General features: G+C 35.9%; 1 protein-coding gene and 1 long non-coding RNA gene across 6 annotated transcripts in view; one reads left to right on the forward strand and one right to left on the reverse strand.

Annotated features, from left to right (window-relative positions):
* Positions 1-27,842, forward strand: part of FBXW7 (F-box and WD repeat domain containing 7) — a 217,359-nt gene that overhangs the window by 29,356 nt on the left and 160,161 nt on the right. The gene's annotated exons all lie outside the window — the stretch shown is intronic.
* LOC146400907 (uncharacterized) lies at positions 7,730-16,076 on the reverse strand. The gene is made up of 2 exons (XR_014812803.1): positions 15,752-16,076; positions 7,730-12,326 (listed from the first exon to the last, which is right to left on the reverse strand). It is a non-coding gene; the product is annotated as an uncharacterized LOC146400907 (long non-coding RNA).

The raw sequence follows: 27,842 nt of genomic DNA on the forward strand, positions 1-27,842 counted from the left end.
TTAACCCACTGAGTGAGGCCAGGGATTGAACCTGGGTCCTCATGCATACTAGTCAGATTCGTTTATACTGAGCCATGATGGGAACTCTGATTTTTATATCTTTAAAGAAATGCCTATTCAAATCTTTTGCCCATTTTAAAATTGGGTTGCTTGTCTTTTTGTTGTATTATAGGAATTCTTTATATATTTTGGATTTTAAACCCATACCAGATATATGGCTTAAAATATTTTGGTAGGTTATCTTTTTACTTTCTTGATCCTATCTTGATATATAAAAATTTTAAATTTGATGAAGTCCAGTTTATTTACTTTTTCTTTTGTTGCTCTTACTTTGGTGTCATATCTAAGAATCCATTGCCATGATCATGGCAGTCCAAGATCATGAAGGTTTACCCTGTGTCTTTTGTGTAACAGTTTTGTGATTTTTAGCTCTTATATTTAGATTGTCGATCCAAACATTTGAGTATATGGTGTGAGGCAGGGGTCAACCTCATTCTTTTACATGTGGAAATCCATATTATTAATCCAGTTAACCCAGCATTATTTGTGGAAGAGACCATTTTTTCCATAGCGAATGGACTTGGCACCCTTATTGAAAATCACTTGGCCATAAATATATGGTTTAATGTGTGGACTATAATTCTGTTCTGTTGGTGTATATGTCTATCCTTATATATTAAGGAGCTCTGAATATAAATTTTTCATGCTATTTTTTTTGCCATTAAAAAAAAAAAAAAAACCTCTTTAGGAGTTCCTGCCATGGCGCAAGGGGATCAACAGCATCTCTGGAGTGCTGGGAAGCAGGTTCAATCCCTGGCCCAACACAGTGAGTCAAGGATCAGGTATTGCAGCTGAGGCATAGGTCACACCTGTAGTTTGAATCTGATCCCTGGCCTAGGAGCTCTGTGTGCCATGGGTTGGCCAAAAAAAAAAAGAAAAACAAAACAAAACAAAAACCTCTTGAGGCACTTTATTTATTTATTTTGCAACACGGGATCTGAGCCACGTCTGTGACCTACACCACATGGCAATGCCAGATCCTTAACCCACTGAGCAAGGTCAGGGATCGAACCCGCATACTCCTGGATACTCGTTGGATTCCTTACTGCTGAGCCACTAAAGGAACTCCTCTTGAGGCACTTTAAATGCTGTTTTAACTTTTTGTTCTTAATTAATAACACTAAAATTATGAGTAACTTTAAGCATTTAAAATACAAAGTAAATTTTAAAGAAATAAATGTAGTATCATGTGATAGGTGCTCTCCTGGGCCCTCTGGGAAACATGAGGATGCACAAGACTTGTTTCTGTTCTCTAACAATTTGCAGTTCAACTCACTAAGTTAAAAAGAACTATACTTTGGCTTTGTCATTCTGTCTTTCATGTGTTTCTAACCTTGTGGTGTCCTTAGTATTGGACATGAGATGTTTATCCCTGCAGCAGCAAAATTGCAGTGTTTAGCCATACATTATAGTATTACTTTTTTTTTGCTGCTGTAGTTTGTGTCTTTACCTTAATGAGCACATAATTTTATTACTCTTCCTATCTTTTTATAATTCTCTTCTGTTACGTTCTGTAACTAGGTTCCTAGAGAATGATTTTTTTTTCTTGTTTTAGTTTTTCAGCCCTGAAGTTTGCCCCCTTATGTATTTTTTACCCATAATATATATGTGTGTGTGTGTGTATATATATATATATATATAATTTTGTATATATATATTTTTTTTTACAAATACTCAATCTTTCTTGGGCAAATTTATATTCTGATGCTGAGACTTGTTCACTGTGTGTTGTGCATATAGTGTGATAGGCTATTGTAAGGCGAACTTCCAGGGTGAATTTTCAGTAGTTGATAGCTATGTTTTAAAGAATACGCTCTTCTTACAAGAACTTAATTATGTTCATCTTTAGTTAATCTTTCCTAGACTAGGAACTGTGTGATAGAATTTGAGCCACATGTGTAATTTAAAGTTTTCTGGTGACTTTATTTTAAAAAGTTTAAAAAAGGGGCTAGATTAATTTTAATATATTTTACTTAATTTGATATGTCCAAAATAATATCGTTCTAACACATAAACAGTTTAAAACCACTGATATATTTTACATTTTTTTTTGATATATTCTTTGAAACCTGGTTGAGTAATTTACATCTCAATTTAATCACCAAATTTTCTTCAGAAATACTTGATCTTCATTTAGACTTCATAAATTTATGGTTGAAAAAGTAGATTCAAATACCTAAGTTGTTCCAAACTTGACATTTTTCAATATCTGAATTATGTGTCCCAAAATAAATTTCTTTTAGTATTTGCATCCAAATTGATTAACCTGGTTCACTATGGAATATTACTCAGCCATTACAAGGAAGGAAATAACAACATTTGCAGCAACATGGATGGACCTAGAAATTATCATGCTAAGTGAAGTCAGTCAGACAGCGAGACACCAACATCATATGCCATCACTTACTTGTGGAATCTTAAAAAAGGACACAGTGAACTTCTTTGCAGAACAGATACTGACTCATACATAGACTTTGAAAAACTTACGGTTTCCAAATGAGACAGGTTGGGGGGTGGGGGGGATGCGCTGGGGGTGTGGATGGAAATGTGGGGGATGGAAATGCTGTAAAATTGAGTTGATGATTGTTGTACAACTATAAATGTAATAAAATTCATTGAGTAATTAAAAAAGTATGAATTTACATAGGAGAACAAATAAATATAATATGTTTGGTGAAAAAAAACCTTTTTTTTTTTTCAGTAGAATTCATTAGACTTTGAAGCAAAAGCTTAACAGTTTCAAAACTGGGCTACTCAAATTAAGCAAATTCACTAACTCTTGCATCAACTCAGTATTATTAACACCAGATTCCTACGGCTGTTGCATAAGTTGAAAAGCATCTCTAAATTTAGTCAGTATCAACAAAGTGTTCAATTATTTCTTGTCATTTTTGCAGCCTGTTTTCATAACACTGTCCTTTTTAATAGAATATTCTATAGACTGATTCATGTTACGGAAAAGTGTAAAATCTTTATTATTGATTTGTATTATGAAAACGTTCAATTTTGACATAAATTTCCATACTTGCGCAGCTAGGTGATAAATAAACTTCTTTGATACTTCAGATTAAGCTTCTTTACATGTAGTGAGATACCAGTGAAAAAACATAAAGAATATTGCCATTTTTGTCCTTGATTATTAAATATAGGAAAGTGATTCTTTCTTGAATCAGAGTTAATACAGTAAATCTTTTTTAAAATTTTTGCATTACTCAACTATTGAGCAAAAAACACAGGATTATTAAGTGTATTATCTTCTGTTTATTTAACAGTTTTGCGAACTGATGAGGATTCATATTATTTGCATGTACATACTTATTTTAACTTAATCTATGACACTTTTAATCAGTTAGCTTTAGAAAGCTGAGCACAGATATTTTCAGTGTATAACGTACAATGGAAAAAACAATAAGAGAAACATCTGTTTTTTTCTTTTAAAATTTCAGTAAGATAGCTGGAGCTGTCTGTTGTAATAAAAACTATTTTTTTTATTTTTATTTTTTTTTTTGTCTTTTTGCCTTTTCTAGGGCTGCTTCCCTCGGCATGTGGAGGTTCCCAGGCTAGGGGTCTAATGGAGCTATAGCCACCGGCCTATGTCAGAGCCACAGCAATGTAGGAACAGAGCTGCGTCTGCGATCTTCACCACAGCTCATGGCAACGCCGTATCCTTAACCCACTGAGCAAGGCCAGGGATCGAACCCGAAACCTCATGGTTTCTAGTCAGATTCGTTAGCCATTGCACCGCAACGGGAACTCCAGAAACAAATTTTTGAATATATAGGTGAAATTCTTTGACAGATATAAAAGATGAGAAAATATCTGTGCTACAATTTTGAATTTTTTAAGCTACATATCAACATTTCTTCTTAAATCTGGAAGTTCTTTCAAACAAAATGTGTCTAAAGTTTTAATTTGGCAATATTTCTTATATCTTATAGCTCATCTAAAAGAAAAGCAGTTTGCCAAATTTTAAATCAGTTTTTTTTTATGTTGTTAGGAAAGTCTTCCATGAACAATTGTTTAATTGAAGACTTTCCTCTTTTTTTAAAACATCCTTTTTTATTATTCCTTATAATTTTCTAACAGAATGTTAATGATTGAAATAATTTCTTTACCATTTCTCGATTTAAATGTCTCCTTCTTTTTTTAATGCAAGAATCCAAGCCATTTTATAGCTGACCAGAGTAATAAGCCCAGATCTTTAAAAAAAAAAAAAAATCTTAGAAAATTTTTTGTTGGATATTTAATTCTGATATCAGGTAACTAACTTTGTTGCTTCTGTTTTGACTTAGGAAACTTCATAAAAATTCATTACATATTTTCTGAAAATGTCTCTTAATATTGTTTACTTTTTTATTTGAAATACATTTTTTACCTAAGAAACAGCTTTTTGATTTTGCTTTACCACAGCTAATTGTGATTATTATTCATATTAAATTTTGTGGATTAGTTTCTTCCAGTCTCACTTTACCATTCTAGTGTTAGTACTAACTTCTATATCTCCACTCGATTCTGCACAGGTAGAATGCCTTTGTTTTAATTTAAAAATTTTGTTCACCCCTCCCCTCCTTTTGTCCATTTGTTTTTGAAGTAAAAGAAAACAGCTTAATTATACTAAAATATATTAAAAATTAAAAATTAGAGTAAAAATTAAAATGAAAAGGTAATCTCCATTTGGTTATCAATTATGATTTCCATGGGCATCATTGCAGCTTGTGTTCTTTGCAAAAAAGATATAATGCTTTTCACTGTTACTATGTTGGTCTGTAGGAAAAAAGTTGTTCCAGTTGAATAGTTAATTGATGCTGACCATGTCAAAACAATAAATTTTTCTTTAGTAGAAAGATATTTTACACTGCTTCAGCTTTTAAATTTAGATAAAATTAATTATAATTAAATAGAAATTCAATTCTTTAGTAATGGTAGTCACATTTCAGATGCTCTCTAGTCATGTGCAGCCATTGGCTAATGTATTCACATTAAACTTTGATAGTTGGTTATATGCTGTATACTTCCAGGTCTGGAAATTAAAACTTTGAGGGTTGGTTATATACTTTCTTAAAATACTTTGGTGACTTGAGACCAAGGATTATAATTTTTTTTTGACTATGCTAATGTCATGGGAGCAGGACCACAGGGACTTATGAATCTAGAACCCAGGAAAGAGCTGCTTAAAACTACAGGAATACCTTGTTTCTGTTTTGCACTTTGCTTTATTGTGCTTTGCAGATTTTTTTTCTTTTTTTTTTTAAACAAATTGAAGGTTTGTAGTAACCTAGCATCAGGCAAGTCTGTTGGTGTCATTTTTCCAACAGCATTTTCTGACCTCTGCGTGTCACATTTTGATAATTCTTGCAATATTTCAAACTTTTTCATTATTATCATATTTCTTATGGCAATCTGTGATCATTGATCTTTGATGTTACTGTTATAATTGTTTTGGGGCACTACAGACCACAAACATATAAGGTGGCAGACTTGACTGATAAATTCTGTATGTTCTGACTGCTCCACCAATTGGTCATTCCTCTATCTCTCTCTCTCACCTCAGGCCTCCCTACTTCCTGAGACACAACAATATTGAAGTCAGGCCAGTTAACCCTACAATGGCCCCAGTGTTTAAATGAAAGGAAGAGTTGCATATCTGAGTTTAAATCAAAAGCTAGAAATGATTAAGCTTAGTGAGAAAGACATGTTCAAGCCAAGAAAGGCCAAAAACTAGGCCCCTTGTGCCAGTTAGCCAAGTTGTAAGCAAAGGAAAAATGCTTGAAAGAAGTTAAAAGTGCTACTCCAGTGAATATGTGAATAAGAAAGCAAAACAGCCTCACTGCTGATAGAAGGTTTTAGTGGTCAGCAAAGAAGATCAAATCAGCCACAACATTCCCTTAAGCCAGAGCCTTATCGAGAGCAAGGCCCTAACTCTAATTCCCCGAGGCTGAGAGAGGTGAGGAAGCTACAGAAGAAAAGTCTGAAGCTGGCGGAGGTTGGTTCATGACATTTAAGGAAGGACACTGTCTGTAACACAAAAGTGCAAGGTTGAGCAACGAGTGCTGATGTAGAAGCTGCAGCAAGTTATCTTCAGGATCTAGCTAAGATCATTCATGAAGGTGGCTACACTAAACAACAGATTTTCAATGTTGATGAAACAGCCTTCTGTTGGAAGAATGTCATGTAGGACTTTCATAGCTAGAGAGGAGAAGTCAATATCTGCAGTGTCAAGAACATCAGACTGACTCTTTTGTTAGGGTCTGCTGTAGTTGGTGTCTTTAAGTTGAAGCCAGTACTTATTTACCATTCAGACCCTTAAGAATGATGTTCAGTCTATTCTACTGCTCTCTGTAAATGGAACAGCAAAGCTTAGGTGATACCACATCTGTTTACAACATGGTTTACTGCTCAGAAAAAAAGTTTCCTTTTGAAATATTATTGCCCATTGACAATGCACCAGGTCACCCAAGAGCTCTGATGGAGATATACAATGAGATGAATGTTTTTGTGCCTGCTAACACAACATCCATTCTGCAGCCCATGGATCAGGGAGTAACTACAACTTTCAAGTCTTATTATTTAAGAGATACATGTATAATACTATAGCTGCCATAGATAGTAATTCCTCTGATGGCTGTGGGCAAAGTAAAGTGGAAACGTTCTGTAAAGGATTCACCATTCACTAAATGGCATAAGGAACATTTGTGAGTCTTGGGAAGAGGTCCAAATGTCAACGTGAACAGGAGTTTCTTTTTTCTTTGTTTGTTTGTTTTGCTTTTTAGGGCCGCACCTTCAGCACGTGGAGGTTTCCAGGTCTAATTGGAGCTGCAGCTGCCGGCTTGCACCACAGCCACAGCAATGCCAGATCCAAGCCTCGTCTGTGACCTATACCACAGCTCACGGCAATGCCGGATCCTTAACCCTCTGAGCCAAGCTAGGGATCGAACCTGCAACTTCATGGTTCCTAGTCAGATTCGTTTTTGATGAGCCATGACGGGAACTCCTGAACAGGAGTTTGAGTGAAGTTGATTCCCACCTTGTGGATGAGTCTGAGGGGCTCAAGCCTTTGGTGTGGAAGGATATTGCAAGAATTCCAAGTAGAGCCCAAAGATGTGACTGGATAGCTGCAGTCTGATGATAAAACTTGAATGAATAAGGGGTTGCTTCTTATAGATGAGCAAAAAAAGTAGTTTCTTTCTTTTTTTTTTTTTTTTTTTTTTGTCTTTTTCTCCTTTTTTTAGGGCCGCATCCAGGCTAGGGGTCTAATCAGAGCTGTAACTGGCGACCTACACCACAGGTCAGGGCAATGCCAGATCCTTAACCCACTGAGCAAGGCCAGGGATCGAACCCGCAACCTCTTGGTTCCTAGTCGGATTCGTTAACCACTGAGCCACGACGGGAACTCCAGAAAGTAGTTTCTTGAGATGGAATCTGCTCCTGGTGAAGATGTTGTGAACACTGTTGAAATGACAACAAAGGATTTAGAATATTACATTAGCTTAGTTGATAAAGTAGCAATAGGATTTGAGAGGACTGACTTTAGTTTTGAAAGAAATTCTACTACAGGTAAAGTGCTGTCAAGCAGCGTTGCATGCTATAGAAAAATCATTTGTAAAAGGAAGACAATTGATGTGTCAGACCTCATTGTTTTATTTTAAGAAATTGCCACAGCCACTTTAGCAACTACCATCCTGATCAGTTAGCAGCCACCAATGTGGAAGCAAGACCCTCTACTGCAAAAAAATGACAAATCACTATAGGCTCAGTTGATGGTTAGTGATTTTTAGTAATCAATTATTTTTTGATTAAGGTATAAACATTGTTTTATAGACATAATGCTCTTGCATTAGTATAGTATAATGTAAATATAACTTTTTGTGTACTGGAAAACCAAAAAATTTGTGCGACTTGCCTTATTGTGATATTCACTTTATCGTAGTGGTCTGGAATTGAGCCTGCAATATCTCTGAGGTATGCCTGTATTTGCATTTTTTTTATGGCATGCCTCATAGTCATGAAAAATTTAAAAAAATTTCAAGTATTGCTTATGGGTAAAAGAACATTAGTAATCAAACATTTGGACACATGTATTTAGAATCCTAGCTTGCCACCCCGTTATCCTCCAGGTATTCTGTAAGAGTACTTGGAGAATGGAAACATGTCTATAGTCTAAGAATTATTTCGTCATTTCAGTGAAAGACCAAACCACAACAAAAAAGGGAAGTAATTTTGTTTAAGTGCTTTCTCACATAGAAAAAATTGAGAACACTTATCTATAGAGATTTCTAGAGACCTCATCAAATTTAAAACTGGTCTTTACATTAGGAAATTTATTTTCAGTTGACAGGGATTGTAGAAAGATTGTTAACGGAGCTCAAGTGTTTAATATTCTGAGTTTGGGTAAATAAGAAAATTCTTTATTAAGTATACCTCAACTCCAGTGTGGTTTTTAAAGCTAGGATGGGCCGTATCTCCACTGGTTATCACACCAACATTTTTGTCTTTTATTTTTCTTGCTGTTTTCCTTTGAGCAAGCCAAGCAGTAAGTTCTCCTTATTTTTGATTTTCCCAAGATAAATGAATGCCATGTTTATTTAATACTTGGCCTTGATCTGTGAATACAGAGGGATGTTTAAGGACCTGCTTTAAAAATGAGAGGAGCAAGCCTATGAATAAAAAAGAAGGTAAAACTTATCTTAAGAGAATTTGTGCGCTAGATTGTTTCCAAAATGCCTTCTGTAATAGTCACTGGCGATGGTCCTGGCAGAAGGTTTTCTGTGATTAAGTTTGAAGAAACCGTATATGCCAAAATAATGGCCTGTTGAAGATTCACAATGCACGATAATATATTAAAGACTCTGAGACATCTTACAAGAAAGAAACTTGCTTGTTTATCCTGTGTTTCTTAAACTTCTTGGACAATGGAACTCCTGTTTCTTTTGTCAAACTGATTATCCTATGAGAAATGCTGCCCCCTAGAGGCATAAATTCAGTTGCTCTTGAATTCAAGTACCATAATGCTGCCTCATCTTAGTATATAGAAGTTGTCATGATAAATACTAAATAAAAGAAGATCAAATAGAAGAGTCTTATTTTTTCTAATTCTGAGAATATTTGGGGAGATAGAGCAGCGGTGTCATAAATGCTGCCCTTTTTATTGGACATATGCCATATTTATAGCTGCAGTTAATCTTTTGAATACATTTTCTTTATATAGGGAATTATGGACACAAGTCAAGTCTCCAAACACCATGAGGTCTCTCTTGCTGGCAGAAGACATCCTTCCCTATCTTCTCTGAGGACCTGTAACGATCTGCTGCTGATAGTTACCATTCAAAGGGAAGCTGTTGTCCTTGTACCGTTTCCCATACTCCTTGTTGTTTCCATGTCAGTAACTAGAGTCAGATAGTCAGAATGGGAAGAAAAGGATTATATATCTTACACTTAAAAACTTTTTTTTGCTGACCTGTCAACAAAAACTTCAAGAATATATGCAGACATGGGCTCTCATGATGAGAGGGAGACATGTGTTTACATTTGGCTTTTGTGCAGTTAACTAGAGATTCTGAATTCACTATTCCAGCTCAGAGAAGTACTTGCTCCTTTGACTGGTCTCAGCATTGGCTTATGCTAAATGAGGTTGAATGCCTATGAATTCATGGTATAATGTAGGGGAAGAAGTCAAAAGATTAAGGGACATAGGGCTGATGGAGTGGCTTTTCGTTGTGCCCGTTCACCCACCTCCTTTACTCTCTCTCCACTATTACCCACTATTAAGAGGTCCAGAAGACACTTTATTCACTTTGAGAAATACTTTTACTGTGCCAGCGTCTGTGTAAAGCAGTATAATTGCTGTTGTCCGTAGGTAGGAGACCTACCTACATTTCATTTCATTTCACTTCACTTCATTTCATTTCATTTCTTTCTGATTTCAGGTGCTGGGAGTCTAGGATGCTTCTAACTTTGATAGACAAGGTGGGCGTAATTTTCTTAAGGTAGGGTGATGATGCATTGATCTGAATGCATCTTTTTGGCTGTGGCTAATGATCATGGGGTCCTTAGATCTAAAATAGACAGGCAGACTATGAAGGTTCTACTTGATCTGTATAACCAGAAATAGATTTCACAAGTTAAGGTCTGAGAATGAGTTGCAGTTTTTCATATAGTTCCTAGACCCAAGTCAAGTCTATAAACTTGTTAAATTTTCCTTCTTTGTGTGTTTATGTATTTCCTTTGCATGTTTATGTATGTAAAAAATGTTTTCATTTGTTTTTTTCATTCTTAGCCCCTTTATGGTTTATAGAACCATAGGTTATAGAAGTCAGAAGGGAAGGAGACACCACCCAGAGATTCTGTTATTGGAGCTGTGAGCTTGTAACTGATGAGGCTGGTTCTCATCTCCCTTTGAGGAACAGGGAGAGTGGTGTTTGTGTAATGCTTGGTTATGATCTGTCAGGCTTGAGAATCTGGAGCTTGAAGTTTGGAATAAATGTGTATATTGTTTGATAGCCAAGACTTGGTCTGTATTTGGTCTTGTTTCAAATAATCCTCCCACTGTTGGAGAAATTGGTGTGTTAGAAGTCCTACAGAGGGCAGAACTCAATTTTCTAACATTGCTGCAGCTAGGACACGTACATATGATCTCAAGTCTATTGATCAGATGAGACATGAATTCAGAAGAGGGAATTTTGCAAGGTAACAGCTCCTGCTTGGATTGCTTCCTAATGTGGACGTTGGGTGCTGAGACATTGAGCTTTTACCGGTACTAGCATGGCAGATGTTCCCATGAGCCTTATGGTCTGAGGCTCCACTTTCATGGCTGCAAGGGCTCTAAGAAGGGGAATAATTTGGTGGAGAGACTTAAGTATTTTTTCTGAGTATATACTCCCAAGCTGATTTCTTCGGCTCTTTGCTGGGAATTCTTTGAATCACCTCATGTGTTTGAATAAATTTCTTTTCTAATGAAACCACTGGAAATAGTTTCTATTTTTTTGCAGGTAAAAATCCTTATTGATCTACTGATTGTAAAGATTTTGTTTATTGTCAAAGTATTTTATTTTTCTAACTAAGATCCAAAAATTGCCAAGTACTTGTACTCTTATTTTTTCCTCCTGAGAGCTACTTTTTTTTTCCCCCTACCTAGAATGCCAGTTTTTATATGTTTTGAATTGCTTCTGTCCTTCCCTACCTAGCTTGAGTTCCACTGCTGTGGTAAAACCTTTCTTACAGCCTGATGGATTCTTTTTTCCCCTCTGAATTCCAGTAGCACTTGTTTAGGTGTTCAGTGCTAGTTTTTTCCTTTCTGTATGCATCTTCACTCTCACTCTAAATGGTAGGCTTCCTGAGAACGGGTATACCTCCCACTCCTTGCATCATCTGGAAGAATGCCCTGCACCTGTTAGATTTTAGGTTCAGAACAGTCACTTTCATGATGTGTAATGATTAGAGTTGCTGAGAAATCACAATGATGCCAGGCCAAGTGAACTGGGATGATAAACTAGTTATGCTTATTTTATCTTGGTCCTAGCGAGACAAAATGGTTCTGGCCATGAGGCCCACTTTCTGTCTTCCTCAGGAGGTCTAAGACTTGTTGGAATTCCCTGGTGGCACAGTAGGTTAAGGATCTGGTGTTGTCAGTGCTGTGACTTGGGTCCCTGCTGTGGTGCAGGTTCCATCCCTGGCCTGGAAACTTCCACATGCTCTGGTTGTGGCCGAAAAAAAGGTGGGGAGGAGGTCTGAGACTTGCCTCTCATCCCTGTTTTCATCGGTAGGTAGCCAGCCATGTCTTCTGAATTACCATTGTCAAAATGTTTTATAATTTTTTGCCTTGACAAAAGCCTTCTTTGTATTTCTCTATTCTAGTTATTTCTCTTGTACCCTCTGGAATTGCTATTCATAATCAACAAGCTAACTATTTTCAATTTATTAAAATTTTGTGTAAATTGCAAAATTATTCAAACATGCAAAATCATACAGGAAGTAATATAACAAATACCTCTGTGCTCAGCCTCAAGGTCAAGTACATATTAACTTTTTCCCTCATTTGCTTTTTCTCTTCTTTTAAAATTCTCCCCTCCTCATTCTTTCCTTCTTCCTTCATAGGTACCATTATTCTGAAGTCCTGGTGCACCATTCCTCTGTTCTTTTGAACATGTTAATCGTTTATATAAAAGAGTTGAAAAATTTGTATACAGCATTGTTTTCTGGATGTATTCATATTGACACCTACAGGTTTAGTTCACTCCTTGTTTTGTTTTGTTTTTTTTTTAGGATCAAACCTACAGCATATGGAAGTTCCCAGGCTGGGGGTTGAGTAGGAGCTACAGCTTCTGGCTTATGCCACAGCCACATCCATGTGAGATCCGAGCCACGTCTGCTGCCTACACCACAGCTCCTTGCAATGCCAGATCCTTAACCCACCGAGTGAGGCCAGGGATCGAACCCATGTCCTCATGGATACTAGTTGGGTTCATTACTGCTGAGCCATGATGGGAACTCCTAATTCATTCTTTTTAATTGCTGTTTGGTATTCTGTGTTGAATAAAATTCAGTTTCTGAATACTGAGGGAGAACTAGGTCCTGCCTTTCGGCAGATACTATTGTAATGAATAAACTTGCACATAGATAACTAGTCACTGTGTGACGTTACGTAGGCTAGACACCCAAGAGTAGAATTGCTGGATTACAAGGTGTAGGTGCCACTTTATCTTACCAAGTATTGCCACGTCTAGTCCAAAGTGGAGTTGTACTTAGCAGCGTGTTTTCCCACATCTTACTGACATTTTATTCTGTCTAGCTCCTAATTTTTGCCCCTCCAAAATGGAGTTTCATAGTTTTCATTTTCATTACTTTGATTTCTAGTAAAGTTTTCATTTTGGTCTATTATTCTGTAAATCTTTTCTACTGAGAAAGTGTCCTTTGCATTTTTTTTTCTTTTAGGAATTGGCTTTTATATTGATATGTGGCAATTCTTTTTATGAAATGGATATTAATGTATTTAGTAATATACTTTGCAGATATCTTTCTAGTTTGTGGGTTGTTTTTTGTTTAAAAGTTTTAAATTTTCTACGTGTGTTTATTTCTAGAGTCTGTTCTGCACCATAGTCTTACTTGATTTGTCTACTTTCATATCATTATCACACTGTGTTAATAAAAACAGTTTTGCTGTCTGATAAGGTAAATCTTCTCTCAGTGAATTTTGGGTCTGTTTCTTAAATTTCACCCTCAAAGAAATTCAGACAATAAACAAACCCCACACTCTATTTGGGATTGTGATTGGAATTTCACTGAATTTGCAGGTTTACACTGGGGATAATTGTCATCTTACTGGATAACTGTGGTATATATTGTTATTTACATATTTTTTAATATTTTTCAACATACTTGTATTGTTTTCATGAAAGTCTTTTGTTAGACTTATTTTTAGTTTCTTTATGATTTTTGTTACTGTTGAAAATGATAAATTTTATAAAAATACATTTTTTATAAATGGTGGTTAAAAACTAGAAACCACCAGTAGTCAACTAATATGAGAAACAAATTGCTATTTGTACATGGATTTTGTGTTCAGCAACCTTACTGAACTCTGATTCTAATGATAGATTCTCTCGGGTGCCCTGTGTAGTTAACCACAAGGTCAGGGAATAATGATGTTTTCGTTGCTGTCCAAGCTTCTTTCTTTTTCTTGTCTTATTGAGCTGTTCAGGACCCCTTCACTAACATCACAGGCATCCCTGGGTCTTGGCTTTATAGGCGTGTTAATGTATAGAAGAAGAAGGGGGGATCTGAGTTCGCAGGTCTCTCACCAAGGGCCAAAATTCTCATCTACAATCCCTATGTGTGAGTAAGAGGCCATATGTAAGTTAGGACTAGCAATCCACTTTAGGGAAGCATCCTCAATTTCTAATCTTATTAATTTTTCCTGTGTTACTGGCATTTACAGATTTTTCTTTCATGGAAGCTACAAGATTTATTTAAATGAGTGATTTTGATTTATCCCTTCTGGGTAAAGTTTCGATGGGAAGGCTTTTCGAGTGATCTAATCTGATAAGTTATTGGGAGTAAAAGTATAGCCCATGCTTTATAAATTTTCTTAGTTGAAATTTCACTCTATTTGGGGGTTTTTTGTGTCCTCTACCCCTCAGCTTGGTTTTTGATGTCTTACAATAGTCTGTAGCATAGTAGTTTAGAAAGCAACCTTTGTTAAATCTCTTAAAACTTCTCTCAAGTTTGTTTCTTCATCTCAAGGGTAGTAGTAGTAATAGTAATAGTATCAGTTCTTACCTTAGAGATTGTTGTGAGAATTAAATAAATTAATACATACCAAGCATATAGCACAGTGTCAGTTATTGTTCTCAGTCTCCTTTTAGCTGCCATCTTCTGCCTTCCTGATAGATTCTGCCTATTCCTGTAAGTCAGTAGCACGTGGCTCCTTATCTCCTTATACCTCCCAGTTCCTACAGTAATTCTGGATGATTTCAGCATCCATGTGGATGATACACCAACATCCTGGGTCTCATTTCCCTGACCTCACCGAAACCAGTGACTTTCTCTTCCAGTCCACCCTATTCCTCACTCTCAGGGCAATTATTATGTTAATAACATCTAGTAAATCATTAATAAGTACTTTGTATCCCTTAGGGCTGCTTGGTTAGCCATATAACTGTTGATTAGCCATTGTTAACTGTTCTGCCAACTCATTTATACTTCCAGTCTTTTGGTCTCTCTTTTTTCCAGGCATCTTACTTCTCCATTTTTTTACATCTCTTGTTAACCGAGATCTGTTGTCTACTTCTTGTCCATATCCTCAGTTTCTTTTACTTGCCCATATTTGTCCCAGCTGTCTGACAAAATCCTAATTCAGAATTATCTGATTCCTTCATTTGTAAACTGCATGGATGATGCAGTCAGAAATCATCTGAAAAGACATACTTCTTTTATTATAAATTCGTGATTGTCATTAAAACCACAGAGCTATCGCTTCATACCTGTAAGAATGGATATCATCAGAAAGAACACAACAAATGTTGGCAAGGATGTAAAGAAAAGGGAACACTCATACACTGTTGGCTGGAATGTAAATTGGCTCAGACACTAGAAAACAGTATGGAGATTGCTCAAAAAACTTAAATTAGAACTTCCTGATGACCCAGCAATTCCACTCTTGCGTGGATATCTGAAACAAATGAAAACACTAATTTGAAACACACACCTCAGTGTTAGTAGTAGCTTTATTTACAGTTGCCAAGATATGGAAGCAACCTAAGCGTCCATCAACAGATGAATGGATAAAAAGATGTGCTATTATGTAACTATATGTAATATTACTCAGCCTAAAAAGGAATGAAATTTTGCCATTTGCAACAACATGGATGGATTGGAGGGGGGTATTATGCTAAGTAAAATAAGTTACACAGAGAAAGACAGATACTGTATGGTGTCACTTAGATGTGAAATCTAAAAAATAAACTAGTTAATGTAAAAAAAAAAAAAAAATAGGAGTTCCCGTCGTGGTGTAGTGGAAATGAATCCAGCTAGGAACCATGAGGTTGTGGGTTCGATCCCCGGCCTCACTCAGTGGGTTAAGCATCCGGCATTGCTGTGAGCTGTGGTGTAGGTTGCGGATGCGGCTCAGATCCCACATTGCTGTGGCCGTGGTGTAGGCTGGCAGCTACAGCTCCAGTTAGACCCCTAGCCTGGGAACCTCCATATGCTGCCAGTGTGGCCCTAAAAAGACAGAAGACGAAAAACAAAACAAACATAATAAATGACTCACAGATACAGCCAACAAACTGGTCGTTACCAGTAGGGAGAGGGAAGGGGGGAAGGTCAGGAGCGGGTAGGGGATTAAGAGGTACAAACTGTTATGCAGAAAATAAACTGCAATGATATTGTACAACACAGGGAATATAGCCAATATTTTATAATAATTATAAATGGACTATAACATTTAAAAATTATAAATTATAAATTACTGTTGTATATTTACAACTTATATTGTACATTGACTATAAAAAAATAAAAAAAAATATTTTATGATCATCAGCCACAAAGAGACCCTACTGCTGCTGGGAAATCTGTTGACTTTCTCTTGTGGACTGGTTCCCTCATCACTGTAATGGTTTGTTTTCCGCTCTCCTTCCTCTTCTTCCAACGTGGCCCTTCTCTTTCCACAGAAAGCTTTTCATATTACTTTACAATGAAATAGAAGTACCGGATGGTAACCCTTAGTTGCCCATTATCTTTACTATTTTTTTCTTCCTCCCTAATGTTAAAATAGAGGCACTACTGCTTTTTGTCTAAGACTCTCTCCATTTCCTTTCCCCCTTCTGAGATACTTTACGCTGTTATCTCCTTCTTTTGTATATTCAGTCTTTCTTTCTTCCTTTCTTTTTTCTTTCCCTTCCTTTCTTCCTTTCTTTTTTCTCTTCCTTCCTTCCTTCCTTCCTTCCTTCCTTCCTTCCTTCCTCTCTCTCTCTCTCTCTCTCTCTCTCTTTCTTTCTTTCTCTGTCTGTCTGTCTGTCTGTCTGTCTGTCTGTCTGATTCTCTTTCTTTCTTGTCTCTTTAGGGCCACGCCTGTGGCACATAGAAGTTCCCAGCTAGGCGTCGAATTGGAGCCATAGCTGCCAGCCTACACCACAGCTACACAGGATCTGAGCTACATCTTTGACCTACACTGCAGCTCAGGGCAAGGACGGATCCTTAACCCACTGTGCAAGGCCAGGGATCGAACTTGTGTCCTCATGAATACTAGTCGGGTTTGTTACTGCTGAGCCACAACAGAAACTCCGATAATTAGTTTCTTTACACTGGATTCTTCTCATAGGTTTTAAACATACTCAGTTCTCACTCTTTAAAAAAAACAAAACTGTAAGTGTTCATGGGTATTACATATTGATCTTTTTGTTGTCTTTCCTAGCCACAGGCTTGAAATCATTAAGTTTGTTTCCATTTCTCACCTTTGACTTACCTCTTCAGGTTTATTCATTTCACCAAAAAGTATTTACTAATGATACCAATACCTCTGTATTAATAAATTAAATGGATATTTTTAGACTTGCTCTTATTTGACCTCTGTATTAGATGGTCAGAGTTGCCATAATGAGATGCTGTACATTGGTGGCGTAAACAACAAAACTTTATGTTCTCACAACTCTGGAGGCTAGAGGTGTCCAAGACTTCATAAAGCTTGGTTTCTCCGAGACATCTGTCCTTAGCTTGTGAATGGCCACCTTCTTGCTGTGTCTTTCTCACATGGTCTTTCCTCTGTGGATGTATATCCTTGATGTCTCTACATTCCTCTTATAAAGACATAAATCAGATTGGATTAAGGCCTCTTTAAAGGATCCCAAATACAGAGAACTATGTCTAGATACTCATATTGCAACAGAACAAAGGGTGGGGGAAAAATGTATACATGTAAGGATAACTTGATCCCTTTGCTGTACAGTGGGAAAAAAAAATAAATTATTTAAGAAAAAAAAAGAATCCCAGATACAGTTACTTTCTGAGGTACTGGAGGTTAGAGCTTGAACGTGGAGATTTTAGGGGACACAGTTAAGCATAGAGCAGCCTCCTAGCATTTGGCATTGTGATAGCTCTTTCAAACCCTTTGGGTCTCTTACTCCTCAGTCTTTTTTATAAGCTTCTCTTCTGCTTGGTTATTAAAAATTGCAGTTTCTTGGTGTTCCTGTCGTGGCTCAGTGGTAAGGAACCCACATAGTATCTATGAGGACACGAGTTTGATCCCTGGCCTCGCTCAGTGGGTTAAGGATCTGGCATTGCCATGAGCTGTGGTATAGGTTGCAGATGCAGCTCGGGTCCTGTGTTGCTGTGGCATAGGCTGGCAACTGCAGCTCTGATTTGACCCCTAGCCTGGGAACTTCCGTATGCCACAGGTGCATCCCTAAAAAGACCAAAAAAAAAAGTTGCAATTTCTTTCTTTCTTTCCCTTTCTTTCTTTCTTTCTTTCTTTCTTTCTTTCTTTCTTTCTTTCTTTCTCTTCCTTCCTTCCTTCCTTCCTTCCTTCCTTCCTTCCTTCCTTCCTTCCTTCCTTCCTGTCTTTCTGTCTTTTTAGGGCCACACCCGCAGCATATGGAGGTTCCCAGGCTAGGGGTCCAGTTGGCACTAAAGCCACCAGCCTACACCACAGGCCCAGCAACACGGAATCTGAGCCGCATCTGTGACCTACACCACAGCTCACAGCAATGCTGGATCCTTAACCCACTGAGTGAGGGAAGGGGTCAAACCTGCATCCTTACGGATGCTAGTCAGATTCATTTCTGCTGAGCTACGACAGGAACTCCATGCAATTTCTTGAGTGTTGGTCCTAGGTACTTTCTCTTGCTTCTTTTTTCTTTTTCCCCAGGCAGTCTCACCACTTACATTTTCACTAATGAACTGAATTAAATGTCTGTTGCTCCAGCCCTTTTTTGTCTAGGTTCTGGACCTCTTTTTAACTCTAGTTAGCTAGTCCAGGGGCACCTCAAACCAAAGAGTCTAAATCTGAATTCATGATAATCTCCATCCATATGCTTTCTCTGTGTTATAGCCACGTTGGCCTTAATCCAAATATGATATATCTTTTCCATCAGAGCATTGGCTTTCGTTATTTTCTATGTCAATTCATTTCTCACCTTTCATTTTAAAAATTCCCAGTTTTAAAACAAGGAAGTTGTGAACATTAGTCATTAAAGAAATGCAAATTGGAATCAGGACATGACCACTAAAACGAACCAGAAGGGCTAAAATTAAAAAGACTGGAAGTTAAGAGTCCGGTGTTGCCACTGCAGTGGCTTGGGCTACTGCTGTGGTGGGGACTCAGTCCCTGGCCCGGGACCTTCCTCATGTTTCAGGCGTGGCCAAAAAATTAATAGATAAAAATTTAGAAGACTGTAGTAACAATTTTTCTAGTAAGACACCTAGAACTCCCATAAATTGCTGATCTGAGTCTAAAATGGGAGAGTCACTTTAGAAAGCCATTTGTCATTTCTTAGTGGGTTAAGCATGCATCTACATTTGAATCCAGCAGCTTTGCTCCTAGGTGTTTTCCCAAGAGAAGTGAGAGAACATGTCTACAGTAAGCCTGTTTCAAGAATTTTTGTGGTAGATTTATTCATTATAGCTAACAACTGGAAAAAACCCAAATGTCAATCAATAGAATAATGGATTAAAAAGTTTTTGGTATATTCATACCTTGGAGACTTCTCAGTAATAAAAAGAAAGGAACATGTATGCAGATGACATGGATGAATCTCGCACACTAGGTAAAAGATGCTGGACACAACATGGTATGATTCTGTTTATATTGGGTTCTAGAATAGGCAAAACTCATCTGTGGTAAAGAAAAAAAAATGTATATATATATATTTGGAGTTCCCATTGTATCTCAGCGGAAATGAATCCAACTAGGAACCATGAGGTTGCAGGTTTGATCCCTGACCTTGCTCAGGGTTGTATATAAGTGGGTTATATATAAATTTTTATTTATATATAAAAGTAATGTATATATACATTATTTCTAGAGTAGGCAGAAGTCATCTGTGATATTCTAGAATAGGCAAAACTCATCTGTGGTAAAAAATATATACATATAATATTTATATATATATAAAATAATGTATATAACACTGAACAAGAGTTTAGTTCTTTTGGTTGTGTACAGTGACTGATACTTGGTACATTTTGGTTATTGATTACTTTTTGGGTTTTAGCAAATCTGATAAATACTACCGCCTCTTTTTTTAAATTGTGATAAAATATATATGATAGACATTTACCAATTTCATCATTTTTAATTGTACAATTCAGTGTTATAAAGTACATTGACAGTGTTGTGTGGCTCTCACCACTGTCCATTTCTAGAACTTTTTTATTATCCCAAATAGAAACTCATTAAATAAAGCTCTGTACCATTAAATAAAGTATTCCATCTTCCCCTTCCCATTGTCTTTTATACTCTCTATTCTATTCTCTGTCTCTATAAATTTGACTATTCAAGGTACCACATATACATCTGTCCTTTTGTGATTGGTTAATTTCACTTGACAGATATGGTTTCAATGTTTATCCATATTGTAGCATGTGTTGTAGCTGTTGATTTTCATTTTTATTTTCTTGTGATTGAAGAAGATACTTTGTGTGATTTTATTCTCTTTGAATTTTTTGAGATTTGGGTTTTGGCCTAACCTTTAGCCTTCCCTATAGAATGTTCCATGTACCCTTGCAAAGAATGTGTATTCTGTTTTTGCTGGGTGGAGTGTTCTGTAGATATCTGTTCAATCACTTCAAGCTGACTTGAAGAGACATTTTGACAGTAACTTGAATTCACATGAAGAAAGGAAGAGAACTATTACTTTTCATTTCAACCTGAAGGATACCTTTTATAAATTCTTGTAGGGCAGGTCTGCTAGTGATGAATTCTCAGCTTTTGTTTATCCAGGCATTTCTTAATTTCGCTTTCATTTTTGCAGGATAGTTTTGCTGGATATTTTTGGTTGACATCTTTTTCTTTTGGCACTCTGACCTCTTTGGCTTCTGATGATGAATTTGCTGTTGATCCTATTCAGGATCTCTTATCAAGATTCTCTCTCTGGCTTTTGACAGTTTGATTATGGTGTAGCTAGGTGTGGTTCTCTGAGTTTATTCTAATTGGAATTCTTTGAGCTTCTGTGTAGATTAATGTTTTTAATCAAATTTGGAAGGTTTTGGTTATTTTTCTTTCTTGGTTTTTTTTTTTTTTTTTTTTTTTTTTTGGTCTTTTTAGGACTGTAGCCGCTGCATGTGAAAGTTCCCAGGCTAGGAGTCAAATCAGAGCTACAGCAGCCAGCCTCCACTACAGCCACAGCAATGCCAGCTCTGAGCTGCATTTCCAACCCTCATGGATTCATTACTGCTGAGCCACAGCTGGAACTCCTGGTTACTATTTGTTATAATGTTCTTTTTGCTTCTTTTCCTCCTTCTCTTCCAGAATTTCCATTTTTTTGTGTATTGGTAAGCTTAATGGTGTCCCTGAAGTTCTCTGAGGCTCTGTTAATATTTCTTCATTTTTTTTTCTTTCTGCTACTCAGACATGTTAATTTCAATTGACCTGTCTTCAGATTTGTTGATTAGTTCTTCTGCTTGTTCAGTTCTGCTCTTAAACCCCTGTAGTAAGTTTTTCATTTCAGCTGTTGTACTTTTTAATTTCAGATTTTCGATTTGGTTCTTTAAAAAATATCTACTTTTTGGAGTTCCCGTCGTGGTGCAGTGGTTAACAAATCCCACTAGGAACCATGAGGGTCCCTGCCCTTGCTCAGTGGGTTAACAATCCGGCGTTGCCGTGAGCTGTGGTGTAGGTTGCAGACGTGGCTCAGATCCCGTGTTGCTGTGGCTCTGGCATAGGCCGGTGGCTCCAGCTCCGATTCGACCCCTAGCCTGGGAACCTCCATATGCCATGGGAGTGGCCCAAGAAATAGCAAAAAGACAAAATAAATAAATAAATAAATAAAAATTAAAAAGCCCATTCTAAAAAAAAAAAAATCTACTTTTTATTGACAGCCTTTATTTGCTGAGACATTGTTATCTGACTTTTAGTTTTTTTGGCATGCTTTCCTTTAGTTCTTTGAATATATTGGAAATAACTGATTGACAGTCTCTGTCTAATAAGCCTGGTGTCTGGGCTTTCACAGGGACAGTTTCTAATGGCTCTTTTTTTCTCTGTGCATGAGATACACTTTCAGGTTTCTTTGTATGTCTTACAATTTTTTTTGTTAGAAACTGGACATTTTAAATAATATAGTATAGCAGCTCTGGAAATCAGTTTCTTCCCCCCCTCAAGATCTGTTTTTGTTATTTATTTATTTATTTATCTTTGTCTTTTTGCCTTTTCTAGGGCCGCTCCTGCGGCATGTGGAGGTTTCCAGGCTAGGGATATAATCGGAGCTGTAGCCACCGTTGTAGACCAGAGCCACAGCAGTGCAGGATCTGAGCCGTGTTTGCACCCTACACCACAGCTCACGGCAATGCCGGATCTTTAACCCACTGAGAAAGGCCAGGGATTGAACCTGCAACCTCATGGTTCCTAGTCAAATTTGTTAACCACTGCGCCATGATGGGAGCTCCTGTTATTTTTTTAAAAGTGATCTTTCTCAACTAATTTTGGAAAATCTGAGTTTTTTGTTGTGAAACCACTAAAGTCTCTGCTCAGTTAGCTTAGTAGTCAGCTAAGAATTTAACAGAGATTTCCTTGAATTTGTGGTAGCAGTAAGTCTACTGGAGATTGTTATGAAGTATGCAAATAAATCATAACTGTGATAAAAGCCATGAAAGCACATAACAAGTGCACTTAATTTGAGTCAAGAAAGACCTTCCCCAAGATAGCAACATTTAGACTGGTATTTGGAGACTGTTTTAAAAGTGTTAAAAGTGAAGAAGGATTCAGGATAGTTGTTGATAGGGGATGGAACATGGGCTCAGGGTGTGGTTCATAGGAAAGAGAATTATATTGGTAAGGTTTTATTTATTAAGCTGGTGGTGAGAACATAGGCACTCTTTTTATGTTTCCATAACTTTCAGATAAAAAAACATAATGTGGAAAAATTTAAACATGCACAATATAAACAGAATTATATAGCAGATAAACTTCTCCTTTCATATTTCTCAGTGTGGACTGGTTTTTCCATATGATGAGAAACCTGAAGAAGGAGCCAATATGAATTATTTATCTTAGAATAATCAGCATCTAGAGAGGTTGTGATTAATTTTTGAGCCCTAAGTTAAAACATTAATAGACTCTATGGCCTGGTCACGTTGGACTAATTCACTATGGTCCTGGGTCATGTGAGAACACTGTGTTCCCAAGGGATGTGGGATGTGTGAAAGGAGGGTAGTGGGGAGAAGTGCTGGTGCTTGGCAGAAAGCAAGGGTGCCAGGGAGAAGACAGTACCTTGGATGTTTACGCTAAAGATTACAGTGGGCTAAATTCTGTGACTTATTTTACAAATTTTCAATGCAATCTGTTGACTTTAATTGCAACTCATAAAATTAATCAACAGTATGACTTTATACTACATAAAAACTGTTTTTCTAATGCTTTGAAGGGGTTTTAAAGTGCCTATTATTAGAACTGATATTTTATTTATTGATGGATATATCTCTTTAACAATTAATTTAAAAACACTGAAGTTAAATTAGCAGTACATAATAGATATGTAATTATACTGAGTGTGAATCATATTTGAAAGCCTAGCATACCTGTATTTCTGGGGTGACCTGCATGCCCAAAGCATTTTGTATTCAGAAGTTAATTGAAAGTAGAAGCTTTTGGGCATTCTGGTATCTCAGGAGTAACCTTTCTAAAACAAAACAAAACAAAACAAAACAAAACAAAACAAAACTTGAGCACCATACATCTTTTAATGGTATTCACCACATAGAATAAAATCCAAATTCTGGAGCAACACAAACTTGGTGGCCCTTCAAGAACTGACAGACATTTCCTACTGATTCCCTACATGTGTGATACAGTCTAGCCTTCCTAAATTAATTAAAATTTTCTGAATATACTGTGGTCTTCTGTGTGTCTGTTTTTCTATAGAAGTTATTCAGTAAGCCTAAGATACACTTCCCTTTATTTAGCCTCAAGATTCTCCTCATTGGAGGCTTTTTGTCTTGTTTAAACTCAATTAATTATATCCTTCAAGCTAACTATTATATTTAGTAGTTGAAACTATTATAAGCTACGTTATAGTAATCTTTTTAGATCTTGTCTTCTTCCTTAAAGTGAGTTGCTCAAGGGCAGGAATTGAGTATTAATCTTTGCAGTAGCACATGGGCCTTGCTTTCTGTAGTTGATCGATTAATGTTGATTGAGTAAATGAACATTTCTGTCCTTCATTTTGAGACTCTTATTGGGGTTGTTCCTTTAGTTGGTTCGTTTAGAAGATGGCACAGATTTCTACAAAAGTTGGCTCTGTGAAAACAGAATATTTATTAAATATGAATAGTTTCATCTAGGAACAGTTTTCTGAAGTTGGAACTAATATATTATTAAATTACCTTGAGTGGAAGGTCAAATTTCTAGAATGATTATGTTTTTAGTTGTTAAAGTAAATGACATGTAAGAGAACTTTCAAGTTCGTATGGCAAAAACAGGGGAAAATTGCAAAGTTAGAGTCTCTGAGGTTTCTGATGTTTCATAGACTAACAAAAGGTTGCTTTATTAGCAGCATTAATGAACGAATCACTTTATTGGCTTAGACATACTGGTAGCTTTGTCAGTCCAAAGAGCTAAGAGTTCTTATTTCAATTCATGATTATGTTAGAGTAGTGAAGTGAAAGCCATTGACCTTCTCTTAAGCAGAAAATAGAAAGTTTTTACAAATAGATTAAAGCATTATAAGGAATGTGATGAAGAACTAACTTATCAAATTACTTAAAATTTGAGTTTGCAAAATCTTTTTGTGCACCGATTTTACAACAGTAGTAGATTTTTAAGACTTAGTAATTGGCTGTTACGGTGATGCGTTTAATAAGAATAGAATAAGGTCAGAATGAAAGAATCAGAATTATTAAAACAGGTAAACTCTCACCTCTCCAAATATGATACATATTAAGAGCAATATGAGCTACAGGAAGTATTAAAATTTTAGAGATAGTGTAACACCGCTCAGACGGCATACCTTCCGAGTTACTATTTATTTAGGTAAATGAAATGTATTTTGCTTTTCAGAATCATTTTGAAAAGGCTGATTTGCTTCTGTTAATTTACATCAGAGATTAAAATAGGATTCACCAGGGACCTCCTTCTGAATTAAAGTTCTGCAAAACAGCGGTTTTAAACATCAGGAATTACAGAAGTAAATATCATATAGGTGTAAAACAGAATTAAGATTTTGTATAGTATCAATTCATTTAAATTTCAAATTTCTAAATGATGGAATATCAAAAAATATAAAAAACATAAGGAGAATATTAAATGCCCATGTATCCATGCTGACCGAATTAACAGCCACTAACATTTTGCTGTAATTGTTTCGGAACTCTGAAACATATAGCTGAAGATTACTAATCTCATTCTGTTGCTTCCAAGAAGTAATTACTAATCTGAAGGTATCTTTTAAGTTTTTTATACTTTTATGCACACATTTGTATAAAAAGATAAATGGTATTGATTTGGTTTTAGAATGTAAATTAGTATTATATTGTTTACATATATTTGTAACTTGCTTTTTTCACTCTGTTCATTTCAAGATTTATTCATGTTGATATATGTATGCATTTAAAGTTTGCTTATTTTAACCACTCCGTTATTTGTTTCATTATTTGTGATGTTAAGATGGATTATATAGTTAGCTGGTGTTGCCAAACTTCTCTATTGTAAGATATCCTTTTCCCTTTGGTAATTAAGCTATGCCTTGAGGCTGAATTAATATTGTTTCTTAATAACTTTTCACCCAATGATTTTAACATCCTTTGTTGATTTTTGCCTGAATCATTGATTACAATGATTCTTGAAAAATGTCGATTTTCTAGTTTATTGTTCTTCCCACATTTATTAAGTGGCAGAGTTTCTGCAACCACTTGTATGCTCATTGATTCTTCTTTTATTCATTGGGCCAAGATCTTTTAGTGTTCTCTTTCTTTTTAACATTGCTAAAATTTTGTCAGTAGGAACTCTTCAGTCTGGTTTTTATGTCTCTTTGATATGTCCCATCATTTTAGAGCACTTAATTACTTTCTGGCACAACAGAATGTTCCACTCTTACCTTATGCTTCCCCTGCCCTAGACCTGGAAATAGCTGTTTCTCCAGGGATCGCCCTTCCTCCTGTTGGGTGTTTACTTCATGAGCCCTGGATGTGTTTGTTCTTTATTACTAGGTGTCATTGCTTTTCATTGGAGAGGAAGCAAGGAATTATACTGGGGAAAAAAAAAAAAAAAAAGTACCAATATTTGTCACTGCAATCCAGTACCCTAAGGTTCTTCTCCTGTTTCTTGTTTGGGTCTCTTTTCTCCCACAGTGAAGATCTTGGTTAACAGTAACATCAATATACATTTACTCATTTGCTCTGATATAATATTGCAATTACCACACCAGTACCACTGCCAGCAATAAACTTAAGAAAGGTTTTTTTCATGTAATATATCCCAATGAAGGTATGTATCAGAGTACTATGCTCATAGTTATTTTAATTATATTTTTTATATCACCAATTTGATAGATACTTAAGTTCATTTTTGCCCCTCTCCCATCATTATTGATTTAATTTTATTTATTTTTTGAGACTAGTAAAATGGCTAAAAGTCAAAACTCTGAAAAGGCATTCTCAGAAGTCTCACTTTATCTCTACCCCTGTTTTGCATTTTCACCCTTTCTGTAGATAACCAGTTTCATTAGTTTCTGGTTTATCCTTGTGTGTCTTTTTTTTTATAAAAGTAAGCATATTTGTGTTCATGCATTTGTTTGTATATATTATTCATATTTTTATTTTATACAAATAAGAATATATATATTCTATATGAATGAAGTCGAACATCAGTTTATTGAGCTCTAGGAAAACGTTTGTTGGTATTTTTATTTGATTAATGATAGTCATTAACTTGGGGAAATCAGTTATCTTTATGAGGCTAAGTCATTCTTTAGGATAAAAGAATAGGGGATGTTTTTTCATTTGTTTACTTTTGTATCCTTCCAAAGTGCTTTAAAGTTTTCCTCATAGACATTTTACACATTTACGTTGAATCCTAAATATTTTTGTCTTTTTTATTGTTTTTGTAAATACTGTTTTCTCTTCAGTCAAATAAGGAATTTGAAACTTTTTTTTCTTTTATTAGGAAAATTGAGCCTGTTTATATGTGTATGTGTATATCTTGATAGGACAGTGTTTCTACATTTACTGCTGTTTTATGCTATATTTATTTTTTTCTCTCTCTCTCCCTATGAGCTATTTTATTCTTTTTGAATTTTTTTTTTTTTTATTTAGGAAGGTTGATAAGGTTGATATTTTTATTTAATGGCTAGCTTTATACAAATACATTTTATAATTTCACTAGGGTCCCTTTAGGCCAAGGACTTAAACTGCAGCAAATTGCTGTGTCTGCATTAAATGAATATTCTTTGACATTCATTTGTTATCTATTCAATACCAATGAGCTGATTCTTCTGTTTTTACCTCCATTTTCTTCATATTAAAAAATTTCCATTATAATTTGTCAGAAAATATAATATTTAAATACTATTACTCTGTCCTTGTCCATTTCTTTGTTTTAGTAATATGTCTAAAATTAAATATATTCACTGTTTATTCCACTGTTTAGTAAAGGTTTTGCCAAATGTTCGCTTTTTTTTTTTTTTTTTTTTTTTTTTTTTTTTAATGGGTTAAGCTCATTCTTTTGTAGATTGCTCAGAATGGGCTGTGAATAACCTACTCTGAGTCTTGAATGTTTAAGCCTGTATTTCTGTACTAGCCTGGTAGTATAAGGGTACCTGACTGGATATAAAATCCTTGGTTTATGCTTTCATTCCTTGGTTTTCTTAAAAACATAACCACACTGATGCCTCACTTTGAATGTTGCTATGTAGAAATCTGATGCCAGCCTTACTTTCTGTCCTTTGTATGAGACTTGCATTGTCTGGAAGCCCCAAAGATTTCTTTACTTCCTTTCGACATTTTACTAGGCTATGTTTTAGAGTTTATTATTCTTTTTTTTCCCCCAAGTATACAATAGGTTGTTGCCAAAATTCGCATATCTTGTACTTACTTCCTCCTACCCGCCACAACGTACAAATACACATTTGGTTTTGTTTTAGAAATAC

Source organism: Sus scrofa, chromosome 8 (assembly GCF_054392235.1).
Source record: "Sus scrofa isolate SSC_HxYL_T2T_F1_AM1 chromosome 8, Sscrofa_HxYL_maternal_Yorkshire_Landrace_v2.0, whole genome shotgun sequence".
In the NCBI taxonomy this organism is placed as follows: Eukaryota; Metazoa; Chordata; class Mammalia; order Artiodactyla; family Suidae; genus Sus; species Sus scrofa.